The sequence below is a fragment of the Moschus berezovskii genome, chromosome 25, assembly GCF_049115385.1.
Source record: "Moschus berezovskii isolate FMDL1 chromosome 25, NW_MosBer_1.0, whole genome shotgun sequence".
Lineage (NCBI taxonomy): Eukaryota > Metazoa > Chordata > Mammalia > Artiodactyla > Moschidae > Moschus > Moschus berezovskii.
In genome coordinates this window covers 23,219,133-23,242,405 of record NC_142484.1, presented here as the reverse complement: position 1 = coordinate 23,242,405, position 23,273 = coordinate 23,219,133, and positions in this window count along the sequence as shown.

Genomic DNA, 23,273 nt, shown 5'->3' with positions numbered 1-23,273 from the left:
ATGGCCCAGCTCCAGAGATGGGCAAATAGGATTCTGACTTCGAATCCTATACACACAAGGAATTACCGCATCAAACCCTCCATGAGCTTCAAGAGAAGGAATGAGCTACAATGTGTTTAGCATGCATTTTCTTGATCCTCTGGTTATGTGACGAATTGTACTATAAGAATTGACACGCACCTTCTCTGGTTGGGGTTCTTAAAGGATCATCATAATATCTATTTCCTGCATGTTTACTACATGCCAGGCATCACCCTACACATTTTAAAGGCATTATCTCTACAAGCTAGTATGACAAGGTCACTGAGGCTACCAGAGATTCAAGCAGCAAGCCCAGGGTCACACTGTGAGTTTATGCAAGGACTTAACCCATGTCTTTATCCATTTATGACCCATCTGCCTCCTGATGTGTGCCCAGCAGCTCTAGGAGAACCAGGCACATCATTTCAGGGTAATCTGAATGTTTATAAACTCACCCCTTTCAAATACGTTTTGTTTGAACAACCAAGTCCAGCTAAGAAGGAAGATTTTCTTTCATTTTTTTAATTTTTATTGGAGTATAGTTGACCTCCAATGTTGTTAGTTTCAGGTGTATAGCAAAGTGTATCTGTTATTCATACGCATTGTTGTTCAGTTGCTAAGTCATGTCCAACTCTCATTCCTTCCAATGAATATTCAGCCATGACACGTTGACTACAGCCTTATAAGAAAACCCATCTAAGCCATTCCCAGACTCCTGACCCACAGAAGCTAAGAGATAAATCACACTGTTTGAAGACACTAAGTTTGCAGTGATATTGTCATGCAGCAGTAGATAACCAACACAGCTACATAACCCACTGGTCTTCCTAAATGTCTTCTTCCTGTTTATCTTATTATTGTTCACTGGTTTTATAGGCATTCATAGGAGCAAACATCACTGGGACATGGAAACCCCAAAGGGTTTCATGGGAGAATCACTCTCCATTTTTAAAGCTGGAAGCAACTTTAAAGATGCCAGATAGTAGTGTGGATAAAGTTTCCTGCCCAGCACGAAATTTCTTCCTCAAACTGCCTCCTAATTTTCCTCTTAAGGAATTACTGGGTGGAGCCCAGCAGACTGTAACGGGTTCCCAACCCATATCGAGTTAAGAGCAGGCTTGTCACCCAGTGGAACCAACCTCCCTGGAATTTGACATTCATTCCATCCTTGCAGTAGCGTCCTTACTATGTCCCCACCGCAAGACTGTCGCTGGGTTCCTGCTTCCCAGCCTCTGGAAAAGCCACGACACCTGCTGGAGTGCAAACCTGATTTTCAGTCTTCCGCTGGTTCTGCACATCTTTGCTATCCTTCCAAGAAATTTCCTTTGCTGCAAGTTACTGATCACACCTGTGACTGGCAAACAAAGGACCCTTATCAAATCACAGAGTGAAACTCAGAGCGTATCCCAGTTCCCAGACCAGTTAGTTCCCTGTTCCCTGGGCCTGGTGAAATCCAGCCAAAGGCTGAGTAGAAGAGACCCTAAGAAATGCTTGGGCTTCCCTGGTGGCTCAGATGGTAAAGAATCTGCCTGCAATGCGTGAAACCCAGGTTCCGTCCCTGTGTTGGGAAGATCCCCTGGAGAAGGGAATGGCAACCCACTTCAGGATTCTTGCCTGGAGAATTCCTGGCAGGTAACAGTCCATAGGGGCGCAAAGAGGTGGACACAACTGAGCAACTACATTTTCACTTTAAGAAATGCTTATCTCACCAGAAAACATAAGCAACTCACATATTCTCAAATGAATGCAACATGCTGTTCAAAATACCCAGGAGGGTAGAGATAGTATGAAGAAGAGATGCAAGTAACCCAGGGAATTAGAGCAACAGAATTTGCTGCAGAAAAAAAAATTGTTTAAACCCAGCTTTAAAACAAGTTTTCCTCAGCCTTGTCCTTTTCAAGCGATTAGTGTTTCTGCAGATAAAGGATAAAGAGATTTTCAGAGTTTAAGCAGATAAGCTGCCTAAGCAATCCTATTAATTATACTGAAGAGTATGGGTTGACTGCAGACTCTTTACTGTATTTACCACTGACTGGTAGTTTTTAAATCTTGAGAACCTAAAATAAAAGATAAGCTGGAAAGAAAATTATCATTATTCTAGGTTGAAAAAAAAAGTGTCAACCTTTTAATCAACTTATAGAGAGTGATTTTATATCTCAAAGTTCTGTTGAGGGCATTCAGGTCAATTACTTGCTCAGTTGGATCAGTAACTAAATTAGATTTATTGTGATTGTCAACATTTGTAGAAAAGTAGGTAGGGAATATATTATCAGTGTCCTTCAACAGTCAGGTAATTAACTACATTTCTGAGAGATTTCAAGAGAATCTTCCATATTCCATGAATTAAGTTCAGAGTCCAATCTGCCCTGCATAATCTGATTTCTGTTTTAAAAGCATTATTCTAGTTCAATCTCAGGTTTCATTCCCCCCCCCAAAAAGCATTTATTCAATTTTTACCATATGCTCAGCATTGTTATGGTAAAACAATGCCAATTATCCTACTTTCGATAATAAAATATCCTCTGTGACTCTTCTAAAAGTTTATCCTGCATAAATTTTTTTTTAGTTACTACTAATTAAAGTCTTTCTAAAATGATAATATTTCCATATTCCTAAACAGAGTACTTTGAATATAACTAAGACTTTTCTTCATGTTTTAGAAGTTCATGAGCATTATTTTATTAAATTCAAATTCAACAAACAATTCTGGGCATCTATAATACAGTAATGTCCCCAAGGGCTATCAAATATATCGGTCTGTATCCTCCTAAAATTAATGGCTAAAGAATAATTATGCTTTTCAAGTTCTGTTTTTCTGGTTCTCTTTCTCCAACTTTGATATCAGCTTCAACTTGCCTTTTCCTTCTAACTTCATGAATAATGAATCTCTCCTAATCTAGGAAAATGGAAGGATTCCAGGGGAGCTGATGTCACCCCACTTACTTTTATAAACAAAGTCAATACAGAGGTATGGATAAAGATGTGGCACATATACACAATGGAATATTACTCAGCCATCAAAAAGAATGAAATAATGCCATTTGCAGCAACATGGATGAACTCAGAGTGTCACAGTGAGTGATGTAAATCAGACAGAGAAGGAGAAATATCACATGACATCCCTTAGATGTGGAATCTAAAAAGAAATGATACAAATGAGCTAATTTACAAAACAGAAAGATTCACAGAATTAGAAAATGAACTTATGGTTGCCAGGGGGAAGGGATAGTTAGGGAGTTTGGAATGATCATGTATACACTGCTATATTTAAAACGGATAACCAGCAAGCACCTATTATATAGCACATGGAACTCAGCTCAGTGTTATGAGGCAGCCTGGATGGGAGGGGAGTTTGGGGCAGAATGGACACATGTACATGTATGGCTGAGTCCCTTCGTTGGTCACCTGAAACTATCACAACATTGTTAATTGGCCATATCCCAAAACAAAATAAAAAGTTCAAAAATAAATAAGCCAAGTCAATAGATTCCTAACTACTTACAGAGCGCTCTATTTCTCTCCTGTGGGGTCAAGTCCATGAGCTTCATCAGATGTTTCTCTTGCCAAATAGTGGTCCTTTCACTGTTGATACAAATCCAAAATTGTTGATACTAAGAATCTGGGACATGATGGAGTGCCAGGAATGCTGAATATAAATTATATACCTAGATTCATGATCAAAATCCAATAATTAGACAATAAGTTCATTCCTACATGGAGATATTCTAAGAAATAGTATATGTCTTAGATGTACTAGGGGAAAGGTTGGAACTGGATAAAACAAAAGGAATCATTTTTATTAGAGCATCTACTAGTATACCTACACCAAATCAGTATTATGGGGTGATTACTACGGGCCCCATTTACAAATGAGAAAGCAAATACATAGCTTTTCAGAAAGTACAGCTCCAATCCCACAGTAAGTGTGCAAAGCCAGCATGCACGTGCAGATCAGCCCAGTGACAAAGCTATTCTGATGCCAGGGCCCCATGTCCCAGTGCTCTGTCACACTAAAGCTGTCACACATTTTCAGACTGTGGTGAAACTGGCCAATTCCAGATCGTTCATGACAAATGAGAACAGAGCCAGGAACATTACTCTCAAAGCATGACAGCTATTTCTATTTTAGGCTCCCTACCTATAGTGATTAATGCTGTACCAAGCTGCTTAAGCCAAAACACCATTTCACAAAAACCCCTTCATGTAATGGCTATGCTTTTGAGTTCACCAAAAGAGGAGTGCTTGGCTCCTGGGACTGTCTGGTTGGTGCCAGCCCTGATTCTCCATTTCACCCTTTCAAACCTTCATTCTCCCAGCTCCTCCTACAATGGTGCAAGGTCTAATTCCTGTAAAAAAAAAAAAAATATATATATATATATATATATCTCCTATTGAGGTTCTGCTTCTCTGATTTAACCTGACTATAAAACACTATGCAGCACATTTAAAAGGAAATGGGGTCAGGGGAGTTCCAGAGGTGAACAAGGGCTGTCTAGTGCCCAGTGTGCAGAGAATAGGATGTGCCAGTATGTTGGCACTTTATAAACTGTGGCTCATTTTGGTTGCCAAGATTTTCGTAACTGCAAATCCAGGAGCTAAAGCATTTTTAGGTCAACGTGCCCTTTACAAATGCACTGCATGTAACTTAGTCACTGAAGCATCTGAGCCGGCTCAGTTACGATGCCAGGAGACTTTGCATCCGAGATCTCACCTGCCTCAGCTCAGTCAGACAGAAAATACGTGGCTTGGGAGCCCACGGCTGGCTTCTGGCCCCAGCTCTGACCCCCTAATTAAGACACATAACTGTGCAGGCCTGGTTTCCTCTTGTATCATTAGAGGTGTAAGCCCAAGGAAATGATTTCTGAGGTCCCTTAGAAATAAATTTTGAAGGTGTGTTATGAAAAGCAAATTGAAAGTCACTAGCAATTCCTAGCACATAAGCAGAAACTGCACTCAACCAAAAGAAGTTTGTCAAATATACGGGAAAGGGATAATCCTAGAGAGAAAAGGAGCCACTTAATGAAACTACTAATCCTCAGACCTGAAAATACATGGTCTCCCCTCCTAACACCACATAAAGCAGATTGAGAATTTTTTACTGCTGTTATTACAAGAAGTTCTCATTTCCAATGAAACTCATCTTACAGGTTGAAAGTCTGTTCGTTTTCCTGTTGGTATTACTATTTGATTTTGCCTATCAGTTTTACGTATTTTTGGTCTGTTCTGTGGCATTATTTGAGACGACCTATGTGATCCAGAGCAACAGTTACGTATCTGAGGGAAATTGACAGACAGGCACCTCCCTTAACAAGCAGCTTTCTCAATGGAATATTCTCAACATAGAGCCTGAGGATCTCAGGGTTGAAAAGGACCTTAGAAATCATCTCATCCAGGGCTTCTCACACTTCCAGCTCAGATCCTAAATCTGAGAGCCCCACCCCCAAAACTGGTGCCAGTTTGACTGTATCAGAAACTCAGAAGCATCTTTTACAAATTCTTAGATTCCTGTCTTCAAGAGATGAGTCTGGGATTTTTTTTTTTTTCATTTTTATTGGCGTTAGTTTCTACTATACAGCAAAGTGAATCAACTATATGTTTGCATATAGTCCCTCCTTTTCGGATTTCCTTCCCATTTAGGTCACCACAGAGCACAATAGAGTTCCCTATGCCATACAGTAGCTTCTCATAAGTTATCAATTTTATACATAGTAGCAATAGTACTAACCCCAATCTTCCTTTTCCCCCTCCCCCTGTACCCATACACTTGTGCTCTATGTCTGCGTCTCTGGAATTTTCTTCTTAAGCTTGCCAGCTAATTCAAATTCGTGGCTAGGTTTGAGAATAACTCTCTGGAAGGACCATCATTCAGCATTTAAATTGTCATTACAGAACTTCTGGTGCTGATCAAGACAACGAGCCCATTATAGCCTCTCTCTCCCATTGATTATAGCTAAAACCTCCGGAGAAAACACAGTGGCCACTAGCTGAGGACTCTGAAAAATGAACAGTAGCAAGTAGATTGAGAAGGGAAGTCAAAATCTGAAGGGCAACTGGTAGTGAGATTACTTGGTTTTTCTTTCCTGTATCTCTTGGCTTTGATCCAAGGATGGGCTAAGTCCTGCAACTGTCCACCAGGACTGCAAAAAAGAAAAAAAAAAAATCAAAAAGAAGCCCCCTTTCTAACTGGAGGATCAGGAAAGGGTGCTTGTCAAGCAAAGGAGATGGGAGAGAATCCCTTTTTCTTTTTCTTTCCCTCCAAGACCTCAATGCTTCACTGTCATGATGGTGGCCGCAGAGGTGTGAGCACCTAAAACTCAAACAACCATCTCTCAGTTTACACAAAATTGGGAAAGGAAGGTCCAATGGTCTGAAGAGTGTGGCAGGATTCCTGTTTTTTTTCTCTCTTCTTTCTCTTCATGTTGCCTAGGAAGCACCACGGGTGCTCAGAAAGTGCATGGGCTAAAATTCTGGGAGAAACAGTGGGTTTCTAGCCAGAAGACTGCCAAAAAGGACACTGGGGAGCCAGAGAGAATCAGGGAAAGTCCAAGAATGAGAAAGCTGGAGAAGGAAATCCATTAGTTCTGAATATGAACTATTACCAGTCTCAGACTCACTCCTGAGTTTCACATTGTACAACACAGACCCAAAGAATAATGGAAAAGGTTTTGAAAACTAAATTATGATATAAATCACTGCCCAAGGAACAGATAAACACCTGAATGGTGTATATGTTGGGTAGACATATACAGCAAAAGCTTTGAAAACTGAACTGACATTGGAACCACCACTCTCAGAAGGCAAAACACAACTTGGGGTGTGAGCCTAACCAGGTACATTGCCTACTAAAATAAACAAACAAAGATTAATGTTCTCCAGAGGATTTTAATACAACTCAGAGTCTCACAACATAATATTCAAAATTCCAGAATACAATTCAAAATTACTTGACTCACAAAAAAAGCAACAAAGAAAAGAGAAAATCTGCTCAATTCTCAAAGGAAAAGAGCATCAACAGACACCAAACCCAAGACAGTCCAGGTGCTGGAATTATAAAGATTTTAAAGTGATGATTATAACCATCCTCCATGAAGTTGGACAGTCTTGAAATGAATGGAAATATAGATGTTTTCACCAGAAAAATAGAAATGATAAAGAAGAACAAAGTGGAAATTTTAGACCCTTAAAATAGTTTTAGAAAGAGAAAATTCACTGGATGGGCTCAATAACACAAACAAAAATTAACATTCTCCAGAGATTTTAGAGGTACCCAGAATCAATAGAGAGATCAGAAATAGACCATTACAAATATGGTCAATTAACTCAATACAATTTTTTGATAAAAGTGCAAAAAAGTTTTAATGGAGAAAGAATAGTCATTTCAGCAAGTAGTGATGGAACAGTTAGACATCCCTACCCACAAGAGTCAACCTCAATGTACACCCTATGCCATATACAAAAATAAACTCAATATGGATAATATGCTGAAATATAAAGTATAAACCTATCAAACACCTTAAAGGAACCATAGGAGGAAATCTTTGTTATTTTGAGTCAGGATAAGTTCTTAAATACAACCCCTAAAACATCCATAAGTAACAAAAGACATTATTATTAACCTGGTAAAAATGAAAAATACGGAGTCATAAAAGGCTTTTGGGACAAAAAAAAAGTCTTTCCTCCATGACTCAGCAATAAAGAATTCATCTGCAATGCAGGAGACAAGGGTTTGATCCATGGGTTGGGAAAATCCCCTGGAGGAGGAAATGGCAACCCACTCTAATGTTCTTTCCTGGACAGTCCCATGGACAGAGGAGCTACAGTCTATGGCATCACAAAGAGTTAGACACAATTGAGCAACTGAGCACACACACACACATTCATAAAAGGCTTTAAAAATGTTTTTAAAATGAAAAGAACATCACAGACTGGGCAAAAATATTCGAAAATCATATAACTGATGAAGAACTTACATCCAGAATATATAAAGAACTCTCAAAACTCAATAAGAAAATAATCCGATTTTTTAAATAGGCAAAAGATTTGAACAGTCAGTTTACCAAAGAAAATATATGGATGGCACATAAAAAGATTTTCAACATCATTATTCAAATGCAAATTAAAACCACTTATTAGCATAACTGATTAAAATACCATTATTAGAATGACTAAAATTTTAAAATCAAGAAACTGATCATACCAAATGCTGGTAAGGATGTAGAATCTGGAGTTCTCACTTATTGCTGATGGGAATGCAAAATCGTACAGCTACTTTGGGAAACAATTGGGCAGTTTCTTATAAAATTAAATATGGACTTACTTTATGATCAGAAATTCTCCTTGATTTACTCCAAAAAGTGAAAAGTTACATTCACACAAAAACCTATATGCTGCTAATGCTTGTAATATTAGTAGTTTATTCATTCTAAACTGGAAACAACCCAAATATTCTTGAAATTTATCCTAATTGATGTTCTCTGAGATTCCTCGATCTGTGGTTTGGTGTCTGACATTAATTTTGGGAAATTCTCAGTTATTATTGCTTCAAATATATTTTTTCTGTTCCTTTCTCTCTTCTGGTACATTATACCTTTTGTAGTTATCCCACAGTTCTTGGATATTCTGTTCCAGCTTTTTTCCATCTTTTTTCTCTTTGCTTTAGTTTTGGAAATTTCTGTTAGCATGTTCTCATAATCACCGATTCTTTCCTCAGTTGTGTCCAGTCTACTAATGAGCCCATTAAAGGCATTCTTCATTTCTATTGGTATTTTTGAATTCTAGCATTTCTTCTTGATTCTTTCTTGGGATTTCCATCTCTGGATTTCCACCTATCTGTCCTTGCATAGTGTCCACTTTTATCATTAAAGCTTTTAGCATATTAATCATGTGTGCTCCGTCACTTTAGTCACTTCCTAAAGTTTGCAGCCCTATGGACTGTAACCCCACCAGGCTTTTCTGTCCATGGAATTCTCTAGGCAGTAATACTGCAGTGGGTTGTCATACTCTCCTCCAGCGGGGATCTTCCCAACCCAGGGGTTGACCCTGCATCTCCTGTATTGCAGGCAGATTCTTTACCACCGAGCCACTGAGCCATAGTTGTTTTAAATTCCTGGACTGACAGTTCTAACATTCTTGCCATATCTAAGTTTGGCTCTGTTTCCTCAAACTCTGTTTGTTGCCTATTGATATACCTTGTAATTTTTGTCGAAAGCTGGATATGAGTACTGAGTTAAAGAAACCCAGTAATCATTCTCATGAAGGTCACTACTTGTAGGTTTCTGTTTCAATAAATTGTGATTCTCTGTATCCACCTATCTCTCTCTTTAATTTCAGGGGCAGTAGTCTTTCCTGTGATCTCAATTCTCTGATGAATATAAGAAAAGTTGTTGATTTTCAGTTTGCTCAGCTTTTAAATTGTTGTTAGAATGGAGACATAACTTCCAAGCACCTTACATGCCATATTGGAAAACATAAGTCACTTAGATATTCTTCAGCTGGTGAATGGAGGGACAATGTGGTAGATCTATACAATGGAGTATTACTCAGGAATAAAAAGGAACAAACCTTGGATGAGTCAACAATACAGATGAATCTCAAATACACTATGCTGAGGGAAAGAAACATATTCCAAAAGGCTGGATATTGTATGATTTCATTTACATGGCATTCTGGGAAAGTCCCAGGCTTCCCTGATAGCTCCGTGGTAAAGAATCCAACTGTAATACAGGAGACCCCAGTTCAATCCCTGAGTTGGGAAGATCCCTTAGAGAAGAGAAAGGCTACCCACTCCAGTATTGTGGCCTGGAGAATTCCATGGACTGTATCGTCCATAATGGGTCTCAAAGAGTTGGACACACATGAGTGGCTTCGACTTTCACTTTCTTTTCACTTTCACTGGGAAAGTAGAAACTTCAGGGTAGAGAACAGATCAGTGGTTGCCAGTGCTAAGGGATGGGTGTTGATTTGACTACAATGGGCAAGTACAAAATAATTTTGAAGGATGGTAAGCTGAGCGCCAAATAATTGATGCTTTTGAACTGTGGTGTTGGAGAAGACTCTTGAGAGTCCCTTGGACGGCAAGGAGATCCAACCAGTCCATTCTAAAGGAGATCAGTCCTGGGTGTTCATTGGAAGGACTGATGCTAAAGCTGAAACTCCAATACTTTGGCCATCTGATGCAAAGAACTGACTCACTGGAAAAGACCCTGATGCTGGGAGGGATTGGGGGCAGGAGGAGAAGGGGAAGGCAGAGAATGAGATGGCTGGATGGCATCACCAACTCGATGGACATTAGTTTGAGTGAACTCCAGGAGTTGGTGATGGACAGGGAGGCCTGGCGTGCTGTGATTCATGGGGTCGCAAAGAGTTGGACACGACTGAGTGACTGAACTGAACTGAACGATTCTGTATCTTAATTGTTGTGGTAGTTGTAGGAGTCTATGCATTTGTCAGAATTCATAAAACAATACAATAAAAAGTTTATACATTTTAAATAATTTTTAAAATTGCCATTATAGCAGCCCATCTACATTGTTTCCAACCTCTGCCTGAAGATTTCCTATGATGAGGAATTTACTCTTTTCAGAGACCACTGATCATATTATTAAAGAATTTCCCCATAAATGTGCTATGAATGGATTACAGGTTGTCAAGATATTAAACATCTCAGCCCTCAGGCAGGCGGGAGTCATTGAACCACTCTTTTCAACAATGAGCTGTAAAAATTATTTCATTTTCTATAATTGCCATAAAGTTAAAAAAGATGCACTGTTATTAGATTTTTTATACATTGAAACAATATCAGCCTATCTATAATGTCTATTCTTATTGGTCCTAATTTTTTCTTGAAACAAATGTATTGTTTCCTTATATATATTGAAGATCATCAGGTATTTGAAGATTTGCTGTATGTTTTCCTGCTCCCACAATCACCAGTTCTTCTCTGGTTCCTTGGGCTGTTCCTCACATGGCACATTCTAAGATTCTTTATTACCTCCTGGAACATGATTTTTATTTTCAGTATTGCTTCCCAATCTCCAGAACATGGTATTCAAATTTCAGCTAGCGTAGGATCTACAAGGAAAACATTTTTTACTGAAGTTGGTCCCCTGCTATCTATCTTCCCATATCCATCAGAAAATGAATACTGCAATCTTTCTTTGCAGACTGAAAATACTACAGTGTCTCACGATGTTCGAGTTTTGTGGTTTAACTGTACTGGCTCTATGGCCTCTACGAGTTCTTGGAGCACTTTCAAATTCTAGCATTTGGAGACAACTCACTAGAAGGAATTCATAGACTCAAAATATCACCAAGCAAGTCAACAATAACTACAACATAACCACCAGCACCATATCTCAGCATCTATAAAAGGATCCACATCTATAAAAAGATCCACAGTTGTCACACCATATACTTGGCCACCCTCCACCACGGTGTCATTCTGTAACTAGAGCTCCTTATTGCTCTGACCCCTTTCTTTCAAATACTCATGGGGCAAAGCTCTCCTCTCGTCCAGGAAACAGGAGACCTTTCTTGGGTTCCAGCTAATCCTCTTAGGAAACTGTTCCTCACTCACATCAACTCACCATCTACTTAACCCACATTCCAGCTGACAGACATTGCCTTAATATTATATATACTTAGTCAGAAATAAATTTTATCTACTGTGGGCTTTTGGGACTTTAGTTTAATCCCTTGGTCTGTGACCTCAGATATAACAAAAATGGATTTAAGAAATTAACCCACACACCTATGGGTACCAGATTATTTTTGACAAAGGGGGCAAGAATATACAATGGGAAAAAGACAGTCTCTTCAATAAGTGATGCTGGGAGAACTGGACAACCAAGCATAAAAGAATAAAATTAGAACACTTCCTAACACCATACGCAAAGATAAGCTCAAAATGGATCACAGACCTAAATATAAGACCAGAAACTATAAAATTCTTAGAAGAAAACATAGGCAGAACACTGTATGACATAAATCATAGCAAGATCCTTTATGACCCACCTCCTAGAATAATGGAAATAAAAACAAAAATAAACAGTTCAGTCGCTCAGACTTGTCTGACTCTTTGCAACCCCCTGGACTGCAGCACACCCAGCTTCCCTGTCCATCACCAACTCCTGGAGTTTACTCAAACCCATGTCCTTCGATTCAGTGATACCCTACCTCCTAGAATAATGGAAATAAAAACAAAAATAAACAAGTGGAACTTAATTAAACTTAAAAGCTTTTGCATAGCAAAGGAAACTATAAACAAGGCAAAAAGACAACTCCTAGAATGGGAGAAAATAATAACAAATAAAACAATTGACAAAGGATTAATTTCCAAAATACACAAGCAGCTCATACAACTCATTACCAGAAAAATAAATAACCCAATCAAAAAAGTGGGCAAGAGACCGAAGTAGACATTTCTCCAAAGAAGACATACAGATGGCTAACAAATACATGAAAAAATGCTCAACATCACTCATTATTAGAGTAATGTAAATCAAAACTACAATGAGATATCACCTCACACTGGTCAGAATGGCCATCATCAAAAAATCCACAAACAACAAGTGCTGGAGAGGGTGTGGAGAAAAGGGAACACTCTTGCACCGCTGGTGAGAATGTAAACTGATTCAGCCACTATGGAAGACAGTATGGATATTCCTTAAAAAACTAGGAATAAAACCACCATAAGACCCAGCAATCCCACTTCTAGGCATATATTCTGAGGAAACCAAAACTGAAAAAGACACATGTACTCCAATGTTCATTGCACCATTATTTATAGTAGCTGGGACATGGAAGCAACCTAGATGTCCATTGACAGATGAATGGATAAAGAAGTTGTGGTACATATGTACAATGGAATATTGCTCAGCCATTAAAAGGAACACATTTGAATCAGTTCTGATGAGGTGGATGAACCTAGAGCCTATTACACACAGTGGAGTAAGTCAGAAAGAGAAAAACAAATATCGCATATTAACACACATATATGGAATCTAGAAAGATGGTACTGATAAACCTATTCTCAGGGCAGCGTGGAGATGCAGATATAGAGAACAGAGTTATGGACAAAGGCGGGAGAGAGGGAGGAGAGGGTGAGTTGAATGGAGAGTGGCATGGAAGCATACACACTAACATATGTAAAACAGATAGCCAATGGAAATTTGCTGTATGATTCAGGGAACTCAAACCAGGGCTCTGATTTTGAAGCTAAAGCTCTAATACTCTGGCCACTTGATGTGAAGAGCTGATGCTGGGAAAGATTGAGGGCAGGCGGAGAAGGGGACGACAGAGGATGAGATGGTTGGATGGCATCACTGAGTCAATGGACATGGGTTTGAGTGGACTCCGGGAGTTGGTGATGGACAGGGAGGCCTGGCGTGCTGTGATTCATGGGGTCGCAAAGAGTCGGACACGACTGAGCGACTGAACTGAACTGAACAGAAACCAGGGCTCTGTAATAACCTAGAGATGCGAGAAACTGTAGGAGGTGCGGGGGAGGGGACATACGTACACTTATTGCTAATTCATGTTAATGTATGATAGAAATCAAACCGATATTACAAAGCAATCATCCATCAATCAATCAAAAATAAGTTAATACAATCTTCTAGAAAAAGAAATTGGGTTGAAGTCTCCCAACTACAAGTCATCCCTTCAATAGATCTTTGAAACACACCCTGCAAGTTATAACTCAAATCTGATGACAGATAATTTTCGCAACTTCTATTTATAACTCCTAAATCAAGGAAATACAAATAAAAATAGTCTATTTCTACAGGTTAGAAAGAAATTTCTGGATAAAAAGGATTTCTGCTAAACAATTTAAAAGTAGAATTTTGCTTGAATAGATCTATTTAAAATGAGACTGGATCCACAGAAGACACTGAAAACAGAATAAGGATACAAGTCACAGATGGAAGAAAACATTTGCAAAAGACATATCTGATAAAGGACTGTTATCCAAAATACACAAAGAACTTAACAGTAAGAAAATGAACAACCCAAATAAAAGATGGGCAAAAGCCCTGAACAGACACCTCACCATAAAGACATGCAGATGGCAAATAAATATATGAAAAGACGCTCAATGTCATAGGTCATTTGGGAACTGAAAATCAATACAATACACCTTTTAAAATGGCCAAAATCCAGAAAACTGACAACACCAAATGCTGACAAGGATATAGAACAACAAGAACTCTCATTAATTGCTGGTGGGAATGCAAAATAATACAACCATTTTGGAAGATGGTTTGGCAGTTTCTTATAAAATTAAATGCATTTTTACCATATGCTTCAGCAATTGCACTCCTTAGTATGTACCCAAAAGAACTGAAGACTTTAAAAACCTGCACGTGGATGTTTAAAGTGGTTTTACTCATAACTGCCAAAACTTAGAAGCACTCAAGATGTGGAAGAATGGCTAATAAACTGTGGTACATCCAGACAATGGAATAATACTCAACGTTAAAAAAAAAAAAAAAGAGCTATCAAGCCATGAAAAGACATGAAGGAAGCTTAAATGCATATTATGAAGTAACAGAATCCAATCAGAAAAGGCTACATACTATGTGATTCCAACCACATGACAATCCAGAAAAGGCAAAACTATGGAGGCAATAAAAAGTTCCAGAGGTTAGTGGGTGAAAGAGGTTGAATAGACATAGCAGACAGAATTTATAGGACATCGAAACTATTCTGTATGAAAATATTACTGCGGGAACATGTCCTTATATGTTTGTCAAAACTCATAGATTATAAAACACCAAGAGTGAACCCTAATGTAAAACTATGGAATTAGGATGATAATGAGGTGTAGTGCAGGTCCACTGATTCAGTCAAATGCACCACTCTGTGCAGGACACGTATTGGAAGAGGCTGTGCATGTATATGAAATTCTCTGTACCTTTCACACAACATTACCATGAACCTAAAATTCCTCTAAGAAATAAAGCCTAGTTTTTAAAAAAATAGCATCTCAGAATACTAGAGGACTTTCATGTTTCCTGTACACAGAAGGAAATTGTCACAGCACCTAACAGATGCCAGTGACATCACTTCACTCTCCACCTTGAGGATTTCCAATTCTCTTTGCCCCTATGACATACTGTAGACTGCCTTCCCCAAAGACTTGAGTTTAAAACCCCACCTCCAAGCATCTTCTCCTTCTCCGAACCATCTTTGTGTATGACCCAACTACTTTATTCTCCCCTCCATCTTTTTGAACCCATCAGATCAACTAATCTTTCTGAGGTTTTTTTCTTGGCCTATGCATGGCCTTTCAACGTCAAAGGACCAAGGCCCTAACATTTTGTCAGTAAGGAGTTTTTTTGTTAGTTAATTCTGCTTTTTTTTTTAACCCTATATCAAGAACTCTTGCTTCATAAAATATTTGGTACTATCTCTAGTACCTACATTTTATGTAATAGGGCCACAGTAGGAGAAAGGTGTTTCTATGACAATATAGAATGCCTGCTCTTGTTGCTAAGGGACCATCAGACACAAAAGGAAATAAAGACTTACTTTCCCTAACTAGAGAAGAAGAGTGTTCAAATTTTAGAATTAGAAGACACCTTAAATGTCATTTTGTCCAGCATGAACTGTTGGCTGTGCTGTGCGACTTTAAGGATCCTAGAACCCCGACCAGGGATTGAACACTTGCCCTCGATAGTGAAAGCATGGAGACGCAACCACTGAATTGCCAGGGAATCCCCAGCATGAACATTTTGTAAATAAAGAAATCTGAAAGGGGGACTGACTTGCCAAAGGGCACACGGCTCAGTTCATGGCAGAGGTAAGACTAGAAACCCAAGAGTCCATTCCAACCTGGTGCTATTTCAACGTCAGGCTGTATGGAGTGGCTACATGCTTAAATAAGGAATTTCTTCTTGCTGATTTTGCGCTGCGTCCTTCGCTGTTTATCTAAGATCTGGAAGGAGTGTAGCCCTTTTAAGACTTCTCAAAACCACTCAGTTAGATGAATAAATTCAACCAAAAATTTTCAAATGCATGCAGGTGCCAACACAGAGGACACAAAGATAAATATGATGCTCTCTGTTCCCCTAAGGAGTTCACCATCTCATGAGCCAAAATGACATATGACAAACCAACCAAAATTCCTTGAAGGAGGCACGTGAAAGGAGTGTTTGGGGGCCAGCCCAGAGAGCGGCATATCCCACCTGGAAAGGGGCAGGTGAGGAGGCCCGCACTGAAGAGGCGGCACTTGAGTTGCTTCTGGAAGGCCGAGGAAGATTCCATCCGAGGGGGCAGGTAAGGAGGGGAGGACATTCCAGGCAGAGGATGGCGCGTGAGCAAAGCAGAGAGGTCCGATAGAGGGCTGGCTATTTTTGGAGAAGAGTGATTAGCCTGGAGAGGCTGGAAGATAGGATAAAGGAAAGTCGGGTGGTGGGAGAAAATGTTGGACTGTTAATTTGCGGCTAGAAGAAGAAACTGAAATGCTATGTCAAAGTTTTTAATATGACTTCAGACTAATGGGGTGTTAATGGGGGCAGGGGTATTTAAGTTGGAAGTTGCCATCCTCAGATCTGTGTTTCCAGACAGACATTCTTGTAGCAGCATGAAAGATGGAAGAGAGGTGGGGAAAACTGAGCAGGAAGCTTCCAAAAAAAAGCTAGGCAAGACCTCTGAGCTAAGGCAGCAAGAGAAGCAGGGATAGGGATAAAAAGAAAAACTGGATTCAAAAGCATTTCTATAGTTGATACAAGGGCTTCGCTGCTGGCTCAGTGGTAAAGAATCTGCCTACAGTGCTAGAGATGCAGGTTTGATCCCTGGGCCGGGAAGATCCCCTAGAGAAGGAAATGGTAACCCACTCCAGTATTCTAGCCTGGAGAATTCCATGGACAGGGGAGCCTGGGTGGCGTACAATCCATAGGGTGAGACATGACTTAGCAACACAACAGCAACATCAAGTTGTTGATACATGTGAGCAGTGCTAGATGCCACTCAAGCCATAGCAATCACTCCTAAAATCATCCCACTGATCCTCTTCTGAACCTCCATGTGTTAATCTGCATTTGTCAATTTGCTGGCCCTGTGAGACCCACCTAAAGGTTTGCACTGCTTCGGGCTCCTCCTAGAGGCTCTGTCCTGGCTGAACAGTGAATACAACAACAGCCTGTAATGAATCCCGGGGACCATTGGTGCAAATTAAGCCCTGCTAATCTCTCAGGGCGAGATGAGGTTGAGTCGGTGCTTTGACGTCAGGGTTGCTCTGACCTGCAGGGTCCTGCCCCTGCGCTGTCCTCTCTCCCAACTACAAAGTGCTATCAGATCAGCTGAAACTTCCCTCAGGGCGTTGGCTCTGAGGCAGAGAACCTGGAGCAGGTTCTTACTTTACCATTTACTGGCTTTACCTCACCTCTCAAACCAGGTTATTCATCTGTTAAAAAAAAAGGAATAATATAGGCACATCCCTGGTGATCCAGTGGTTAAGACTCCTCACTCCCAATGCAGGGGCCCAGGTTCAATCCCTGGTCATGGAACTGGATTCCACATGATGCAACTAAGACTTTGCATGCCACCACAAAGATCAAAAATCCTGCATGCCCCAACTAAAACACAGCACAGACAAATAATAAATAAAAATAAATATTTTTAAAAGGAGAAAAGGGAATAATAACACCTACCTATACCCTCCCATTGCTTGATAAACAGAGAGAAAGGGACAGAGAGGAGAATCACATCTGAGAGAGAATCAAACGCTCAGTGATGCCTTTAAGCTAAAAGCATTATGTAAGGAACCCTGTCATCACTACAATCAGCAGTGATGTATGGCCATAAGAACAAAGAGGCCAGTAAAAAAAAAAATCTGAATGATGCAAGTACATCAATTATTTGTTTCTCCAAGTCTCAGTTCATTGCAGTGAGGATGGCTATATATATATATCTTGGGAAAAAGGAACCATCTTGGTGCCCTTAAGTGTTGCTTTGCCCATTTCTCTGCCTTTCATGAAAGAACCACATGGCCAGGGGCAACCTTTGAATGGTAGTTTTAAATTAACTCTCTCTTGGAAATAAGAGCCAATGACAAATGTCAGACCACTGGTGCAGAGAAATAGTGAAAAGCCCTATTTACTCTAAGAATGTGACTGAGGTTGAATACATTATAGTCCAATTATGTTTCTTTTCCGGGTGCTTTGGAGGAGCAGATGGAAGCTAAGATTCCCAGGCCTGTAAGTTCTCCTACTGCATATTTTCTCTGTGTTTGACATAGTTTAGAACAGTGGTTTCCAAAGCGGAAGGGAGGCCAGCCTCCTAGAGAGCATGTGACATACTAGAGCATGAGAAAAAGAATAGAACATTTATTTTTATGATTTTAAGTGCATGGTATGGAGTGTGTTTTATAGTACATATGATAGTAATATGTTGGGACTTCCCCAATGGCTCAGAAAGTAAAGAATCCACCTGCAATGTAAGTGACTTGGGTTTGATCCCTGGGTCGGGAAGACCAGGAATGGCCACCCACTCCAGTATTCTTGCCTGGTGAATTCCATGAACAGAGGAGCCTGGTGGGCCACAGTCCATGGGGTCTCAAAGAGTAGGACATTACTGACTGATTAACACTTTTTCATGGAGTGTGTTTTATATTGTATATTACAGTAATACATCTATAATTTACATGTATATGTGTGTGTAAGGAAATGGCAACCCACTCCAGTACTCTTGCCTGGAGAATCCCAGGGACGGGGGAGCCTTGTGGGCTGCCGTCTATGGGGTCGCACAGAGTCGGACACGACTGAAGTGACTTAGCCACAGCAGCAAGCATGTAAACAAAAATGTTTACTGAGGGGACAATGATTCAGTGAATCTGGGAACCAACATTGTAGAAGGGATTTGAAATTCAATCTGGGTTTGAATTTCCTGTCTCCTTAGAGATCTGTTTCCCAATGACTTCTCAGTTTTTGGTTATCCTAGGTCAATGGAAGGGAGGAAACAGTGATTCTAGTCCCGATATTGCTACTGACTCACTGTTGACGCTGCTGTCTGGCCTTGAGGGAGTCACTTAGTAGCTTTCAAGAGCTGTATTTATTTCATTCCTCACTCATGGGTATAGTAATGGGTATAGAAATATCTGCTTTACAAAGTCATTGAGAGAATTAAATAAATACAGCTTATCCTGATTTAGGTATAGAGACAGTGTTTCCAGGAGTGTGTTTAAAATCATCGCCCCATCTCTTGCCTAATGTTCTTTGTGTTCTATGTTTCACAAGTGAGTCATTTATGACTATTCTGGGGGAACAATGGAGCGGGAACAGTGGGTTCTGATCCTTGTATTACTATTTACTCACTGTTGAGTCAACACTCAGCTAGCATTGATTGGATACCCAGCCATGTATCCAACGCAGGCTTAATATTATCTAGTCCTTGCAGAATCCAAAAGGTGTTTGCTTCATTTTTCAGACGAAGAAACTCTAGAGCAGTGCTAGTTAACAGAACTTCGGCACTGATGGAAACACTCTATACCTACACTGTCCAAGGTGTAGGCAGGGGCCACATGTGGGCCGTAAGTGCTTGGACTATGGCTACTGTGACGGAGGGACTGAATTTTTCATTTTGTTTAATTTTAAATAATTTCAACTCAGCTGCAGGTGACTATTGGCTATTGTATTGGACCGTACAACTCTGAAGACTGCTGAGCTAGCATTCAGGTATAGGCAAAATTGAGACTGTGATGGGCTGAATTGTTCCTCCCAAATTTCTGTTGAAGACCTAACCCCTGGAACTTCAGAATGAGACTACATTTGAAGATAAGGCCTTGAAAAGCAAAATAAGGTCCTGTGACTGGGCCCTAAATCCAACATGACTGGTATCCTTTTAAAAAGAGAAGATTAGAACACAGACACACAAGGGGGAAGACCATCTGCAAACATGTGAGAAAGATGGCCATCAACAAGCCAAGCGGAAAGGTCTCAGAAGAAACCAACCCTACTGACACGTTGATCTTGGATTTCTAGCTCCAGAATTGTGAGAAAGTTAATTTCTGCTGTTTAAGCCACCCAGTGTATGTTTGTTACAGCAGTTCTAGCAAACTAATACACAGACCTTTTCAATTATGTGTAAAACCCAAAATATTACCACGGGTTAACTCTGGGAAAAAGAGGAGGACTGTGGGAGAGCACATTCGCGGCCTTTGTACCATAAATACAGCTTGTGGGATGGGATCTTAGTTCCCGGACCAGAGATAGCATCTGTGCCCCCTGTTGTAGAAGCACAGGGTCTTAACCACTGGACCACTAGGGAAGTCCTGGGAGGGCACTTTTACTATTTACCCCAACTACATCTTTATCATTTAGTCTTTCACAATAAAAATACATTCTTGTGTTACTTGTGTCATTAGAAGACATTTTTTTTTTTTTTAAGATCAGAAACATTAGAGTCAAACCTAGATTTTCTGGCTCCAGAAATTACTCTACTCTACACATTGCATTTCCCCTTGAACAAACTAAATCTCTTCTTTAAGCCTTAATATTTGGACTGATAAAATGAAAGTTGTGGACTACATTGCTGACTTTCAAATTTTGTCTCAAAGAAATATTTTAGAAGCTTATTTTGAAGGTTCGGAGAAAGGCTATGTAAGTAGATCACCTATGTTTTTCAAGCAGTGAAGTTCCTATTTTATTTGATTCATATATTTATGTCCCACTGGGGCTTCCCTGATAGCTCAGTTGGTAAAAAATCTGCCTGCAGTGCAGGAGGCCCTGGTTCAATCCCTGGGTCAGGAAGATTCCCTGGAGAAGGGATAGGCCACCAACTTCAGTATTCTTGGGCTTCCTCTGTGGCTCAGCTGGTAAAGAATCTGCCTGCAATGTGGGAGACTGGGTTAGATCCCTGGGTTGGGAAGATCCCCTGGAGAAGAGAAAGGCTACCCACTCCAGTATTCAGGCCTAGAGAATTCCATGATCTATACAGTCCATGTGGTCGCAAAGAGTCAGACACCACTGAGTGACTTTCACTAACTGTATTTGTGTCCCATTTAACACTATTTATAGAAAATAGTATTATAATTCTAAAAAAGACACACCAGAGTCTGGAAGCTGCTTTCCCTAGATGACTTCTAAGTTCCTTCTAACTTGAACATCCTAGAGTACTTACCATTACGATAACAAATACATTTTTGTATGAAAACACAGACTAAGGAAATCTTATATTGAGTTTTGCTGTATTCATATTTGTGAAATTATTGCAAGCTTCTTTACAGTGAAGTATTCCATCAATTAACCAACAGCTTTGGGTCATGTAATTAACAGGCTAATACAACTGATTTGGAGGGCTGGATTTCACACAACTCTTGGTTGGGTATTACCCACACCTAATCTCAACATCCAGATCAACACTAGTGGAAAGTACCTTTCCCTAAGAAACAGATAACTTGAATTTTGATCTAGGATCTGCCAAGTCCTGGATACACAGAAGAACTGTACAAAAAAGATCTTCATGACCCAGATAATCACAATAGTGTGATCACTCACCTAGAGCCAGACATCCTGAAATGTGAAGTCAAGTGGGCCTTACAAAGCATCACTATGACAAAGTTAGTGAAGGTGATGGAATTCCAGTTGAGCTATTTCAAATCCTAAAAGATGATGCTGTGAAAGTGCTGCACTCAATATGCCAGCAAATTTGGAAACCTCAGCAATGACCACAGGGCTGGAAAAGGTCAGTTTTCATTCCAATCCCAAAGAATGCTAAAACTACCACACAACTGTACTCATCTCACTCGCTAATAAAGTAATGCTGAAAATTCTCCAAGCCAGGCTTCAACGATACATGAACCATGAACTTCCAGGTATTCAAGCTGGTTTTAGAAAAGGCAGAGGAACCAAAGATCAAATTGCCAACATCCACTGCATCATAGAAAAAAGCAAGAGAGTTCCAGAAAAGCATCTATTTCTGTTTTATTGACCATGCCAAAGCCTTTGACTGTGTGGATCACAGTAAACTGTGGAAAATTCTGAAAGAGATGGGAATACCAGACCTGCCTCTTGAGAAACCTGTATGCAGGTCAGGAAGCAACAGTTAGAACTGGACATGGAACAACAGACTGGTTCCAAATAGGAAAAGGAGTACATCAAGGCTGTATATCGTCACCCTGCTTATTTAACTTATATGTAGAGTACATCAGGAGAAATGCTGGGCTGGAAGAAGCACAAGCCGGAATCAAGATTGCCGGGAGAAATATCAATAACTTCAGATATGCAGAGGACACCACCCTTATGGCAGAAAGCAAAGAAGAACTAAAGAGCCTCTTGATGAAAGTGAAAGAGGAGAGTGAAAAAGTTGGCTTAAAGGTTAACATTCAGAAAACTAAGATCATGGCGTCCCATCACTTAATGGAAAATATATGAGGAAACAGTGGAAATAGTGGCTGACTTTATTTGGGGGGGCTCCAAAATCACTGCAGATAGTGACTGCAGCCATGAAATTAAAAGACGCTTACTCCTTGGAAGGAAAGTTATGACCAACCTAGACAGCATATTAAAAAGCAGAGACATTACTTTGCCAGCAAAAGTCCATCTAGTCAAAGCTATGGTTTTTCCAATAGTCATGTATGGATGTCAGAGTTGGACTATAAAGAAAGCTGAGCCCTGAAGAATTGATGCTTTTGAACCGTGGTGTTGGAGAAGACTCTTGAGAGTCTCTTGGACTGCAGGGAGATCCAACTAGTCCATCCTAAAGGAAATCAGTCCTGAATATTCATTGGAAGGACTGATGCTGAAGCTGAGACTCCAATACTTTGGCCACCTGATGTGAAGCGCTGACTCATTTGAAAACACCCTGATGCTAGGAAAGATTGAAGGCGGGAGGAGAAGGGGACGACAGAGGATGAGATGGTTGGATGGCATCGCCAACTCAATGGACATGAGTTTGAGTAAACTCCGGGAGTTGGTGATGGACAGGGAAGCCTGGCGTGCTGCAGTCCATGGGGTCATAGAGTTGGACAGGACTGAGCGACTGAACTGAAGTCCTAGATCTGGCCTTGACCTCATGGCCAGACCCTATGGTCTGGCCTTGAACAAGTTAGGCACCTGTTTCTTTAGGCATAGCATAAAGACTTGGTCTATTGGGACTTCCCCGGTGTTCACATTGGCTCAGATTCTGTGCTCCCGATGCAGGAGGCCCAGATTCAATCCCTGGACAAGGAGCTAGATCCTATATGCTGCAACTAAGACCTGGTGTAGCCAAATAAATACATGTTTATATAATATATAGATATATAATTTATA